Source organism: Schistocerca gregaria, unplaced genomic scaffold, assembly GCF_023897955.1.
Source record: "Schistocerca gregaria isolate iqSchGreg1 unplaced genomic scaffold, iqSchGreg1.2 ptg000038l, whole genome shotgun sequence".
Classification (NCBI taxonomy): domain Eukaryota; kingdom Metazoa; phylum Arthropoda; class Insecta; order Orthoptera; family Acrididae; genus Schistocerca; species Schistocerca gregaria.
This window is the reverse complement of record NW_026061701.1, coordinates 982016-986563: the sequence shown is the minus strand read 5'-3', so window position 1 is coordinate 986563 and position 4548 is coordinate 982016. Positions and strand designations below refer to the sequence as shown.

The 4548-nt window shown below is 46.7% G+C and overlaps 1 non-coding gene across 1 annotated transcript; it reads left to right on the top strand.

The window, feature by feature from the left end:
- Window positions 1-357: 357 nt before the first annotated feature.
- Trnai-aau (transfer RNA isoleucine (anticodon AAU)) lies at window positions 358-429 on the top strand. Its single transcript has one exon. It is a non-coding gene; the product is annotated as a tRNA-Ile (tRNA).
- Window positions 430-4548: the final 4119 nt, after the last annotated feature.

Below are 4548 nucleotides of genomic sequence, written 5' to 3'. Positions count from 1 at the left end.
TCGAGCCAGACGCTGGGCGGAACGGAATTTTGTTCCGCTGCAAGTGTAAATTACCGTTTTTCTGATTAACGAGATTTAATGGAAATAGCAACTTTAAACTTTGCCTACGTCTCTGTCAGTCGCAAGGAAGCTGTATTTGAAGGTGAAGGTGATTTTGTAGACATGTGTGAAAGACATGTTCTGAAATGCAAGTGTTGTTGTTTGGAGAGCACATCGGTTACGTGTCAGATGTGTAGCCAAGCAGTAATTTGTCGCCATAGCTGCAAATATTAGCCGGTAATATGAAGTGTTGTCAGCTAAAGTCTGATGATGCAGACGACCGTAAGGACGAAGTACCCAAGAGTACCGCTAGGCCGCGCCTCTTTAGCTCAGTGGTAGAGCATTGGTCTAATAAACCAGGGGTCGTAAGTTCCATCCTTACAGGAGAAATATGAATTTTGGAAATCAGTTGCGCGTCGTGGCCGTATAGCAAACAGTACCTGTGATGACGAACAATTAGCGACAGGCGTTTTTTTAAGAATCACTCTCAGATGCGATTAAGGCGAATGGCGCAGATAAAGCATTTGCCAAAGCGGTACAGCATAAGGTGGGACGAGGCAGTCTGAATTACATTTTATAGATGTATTTCTCACATATCTCAGAGCCTCTCGCGATATTCGTCGTCGTCGTCGTCGTCGTCGTCGTCGTCGTCGTCGTCGTCGTCGCCGCCGCTTCTGCAGAAGTAGCAAATGGCAATCGTAGCAAATGCGGCGAGGGACGCCCTGCCTTCGATTCCGAATGCACAAAGTGTGTGGTCTTGTTTCACAGTCTATATTTGGTCGGTCACGTCAGAGGTTGAATGTAACGAATGGGTGGGAAAGAGCAAGGGGCAGCGGCTGTGTAGAACGAAAACACAAATCCTCAGGGGTGTGAGCGTTTCGAGATGAGTCGTATACATGTAAATGTTGGTCGTCAGTGACCGTGTGGCCTAATGGATAAGGCGTCGGACTTCGGATCTGAAGGTTACAGGTTCGAATGCTGTCACGCTTGTGTTTTTCCAGTTCTGAAAAAGAAACATAACGTTTTAATGTAGCAATTGAGCAGTACGAAACCGTCTGAATGTTGCTGTTGACCATTTTTTGCTTGGAGATGCTCTTGAGCTTGAAACACACACAACAAGACCGGTGTTAACTAGCGAAATGGTCGGCAGAGTGCCGACACAGCGAGTTTTGACTATCACTTGCACATCTAAAACAACGTCGGAAAGTAACTCGTTCGGCTTTTGAGTCACATAAAGTATGTGCGTTAATTTTGACGCCACTAGCTCTGCATGTTGTCATGCAATTTCTTTACCTCTCAGAAAGGATTATGACATAAAAGTGAAGTACGTGACGAGTGTGACGTTAGGAAAACATTAGGCATCATGGAGAGATTCTGTATGGGGCCACCCAACCCAAACGAGTACTGTGTGACGTGCTACCCTGCAGGTATTCACCGAGGTAGCCGGCTAGCTCAGTCGGTAGAGCGTCAGACACTTAATCCCAGGGTCGTGGGTTCGAGCCAGACGCTGGGCGGAACGGAATTTTGTTCCGCTGCAAGTGTAAATTACCGTTTTTCTGATTAACGAGATTTAATGGAAATAGCAACTTTAAACTTTGCCTACGTCTCTGTCAGTCGCAAGGAAGCTGTATTTGAAGGTGAAGGTGATTTTGTAGACATGTGTGAAAGACATGTTCTGAAATGCAAGTGTTGTTGTTTGGAGAGCACATCGGTTACGTGTCAGATGTGTAGCCAAGCAGTAATTTGTCGCCATAGCTGCAAATATTAGCCGGTAATATGAAGTGTTGTCAGCTAAAGTCTGATGATGCAGACGACCGTAAGGACGAAGTACCCAAGAGTACCGCTAGGCCGCGCCTCTTTAGGTCAGTGGTAGAGCACTGGTCTAATAAACCAGGGGTCGTAAGTTCCATCCTCACAGGAGAAAGATGAATTTTGGAAATCAGTTGCGCGTCGTGGCCGTATAGCAAACAGTACCTGTGATGACGAACAATTAGCGACAGGCGTTTTTTTAAGAATCACTCTCAGATGCGATTAAGGCGAATGGCGCAGATAAAGCATTTGCCAAAGCGGTACAGCATAAGGTGGGACGAGGCAGTCTGAATTACATTTTATAGATGTATTTCTCACATATCTCAGAGCCTCTCGCGATATTCGTCGTCGTCGTCGTCGTCGTCGCCGCCGCCGCCGCTTCTGCAGAAGTAGCAAATGGCAATCGTAGCAAATGCGGCGAGGGTCGCCCTGCCTTCGATTCCGAATGCACAAAGTGTGTGGTCTTGTTTCTCAGTCTATATTTGGTCGGTCTCGTCAGAGGTTGAATGTAACGAATGGGTGGGAAAGAGCAAGGGGCAGCGGCTGTGTAGAACGAAAACACAAATCCTCAGGGGTGTGAGCGTTTCGAGATGAGTCGTATACATGTAAATGTTGGTCGTCAGTGACCGTGTGGCCTAATGGATAAGGCGTCGGACTTCGGATCTGAAGGTTACAGGTTCGAATGCTGTCACGCTTGTGTTTTTCCAGTTCTGAAAAAGAAACATAACGTTTTAATGTAGCAATTGAGCAGTACGAAACCGTCTGAATGTTGCTGTTGACCATTTTTTGCTTGGAGATGCTCTTGAGCTTGAAACACACACAACAAGACCGGTGTTAACTAGCGAAATGGTCGGCAGAGTGCCGACACAGCGAGTTTTGACTATCACTTGCACATCTAAAACAACGTCGGAAAGTAACTCGTTCGGCTTTTGAGTCACATAAAGTATGTGCGTTAATTTTGACGCCACTAGCTCTGCATGTTGTCATGCAATTTCTTTACCTCTCAGAAAGGATTATGACATAAAAGTGAAGTACGTGACGAGTGTGACGTTAGGAAAACATTAGGCATCATGGAGAGATTCTGTATGGGGCCACCCAACCCAAACGAGTACTGTGTGACGTGCTACCCGGCAGGTATTCACCGAGGTAGCCGGCTAGCTCAGTCGGTAGAGCGTCAGACTCTTAATCCCAGGGTCGTGGGTTCGAGCCAGACGCTGGGCGGAACGGAATTTTGTTCCGCTGCAAGTGTAAATTACCGTTTTTCTGATTAACGAGATTTAATGGAAATAGCAACTTTAAACTTTGCCTACGTCTCTGTCAGTCGCAAGGAAGCTGTATTTGAAGGTGAAGGTGATTTTGTAGACATGTGTGAAAGACATGTTCTGAAATGCAAGTGTTGTTGTTTGGAGAGCACATCGGTTACGTGTCAGATGTGTAGCCAAGCAGTAATTTGTCGCCATAGCTGCAAATATTAGCCGGTAATATGAAGTGTTGTCAGCTAAAGTCTGATGATGCAGACGACCGTAAGGACGAAGTACCCAAGAGTACCGCTAGGCCGCGCCTCTTTAGCTCAGTGGTAGAGCACTGGTCTAATAAACCAGGGGTCGTAAGTTCCATCCTCACAGGAGAAAGATGAATTTTGGAAATCAGTTGCGCGTCGTGGCCGTATAGCAAACAGTACCTGTGATGACGAACAATTAGCGACAGGCGTTTTTTTAAGAATCACTCTCAGATGCGATTAAGGCGAATGGCGCAGATAAAGCATTTGCCAAAGCGGTACAGCATAAGGTGGGACGAGGCAGTCTGAATTACATTTTATAGATGTATTTCTCACATATCTCAGAGCCTCTCGCGATATTCGTCGTCGTCGTCGTCGTCGTCGTCGTCGTCGTCGCCGCCGCCGCCGCCGCTTCTGCAGAAGTAGCAAATGGCAATCGTAGCAAATGCGGCGAGGGTCGCCCTGCCTTCGATTCCGAATGCACAAAGTGTGTGGTCTTGTTTCTCAGTCTATATTTGGTCGGTCTCGTCAGAGGTTGAATGTAACGAATGGGTGGGAAAGAGCAAGGGGCAGCGGCTGTGTAGAACGAAAACACAAATCCTCAGGGGTGTGAGCGTTTCGAGATGAGTCGTATACATGTAAATGTTGGTCGTCAGTGACCGTGTGGCCTAATGGATAAGGCGTCGGACTTCGGATCTGAAGGTTACAGGTTCGAATGCTGTCACGCTTGTGTTTTTCCAGTTCTGAAAAAGAAACATAACGTTTTAATGTAGCAATTGAGCAGTACGAAACCGTCTGAATGTTGCTGTTGACCATTTTTTGCTTGGAGATGCTCTTGAGCTTGAAACACACACAACAAGACCGGTGTTAACTAGCGAAATGGTCGGCAGAGTGCCGACACAGCGAGTTTTGACTATCACTTGCACATCTAAAACAACGTCGGAAAGTAACTCGTTCGGCTTTTGAGTCACATAAAGTATGTGCGTTAATTTTGACGCCACTAGCTCTGCATGTTGTCATGCAATTTCTTTACCTCTCAGAAAGGATTATGACATAAAAGTGAAGTACGTGACGAGTGTGACGTTAGGAAAACATTAGGCATCATGGAGAGATTCTGTATGGGGCCACCCAACCCAAACGAGTACTGTGTGACGTGCTACCCGGCAGGTATTCACCGAGGTAGCCGGCTAGCTCAGTCGGTA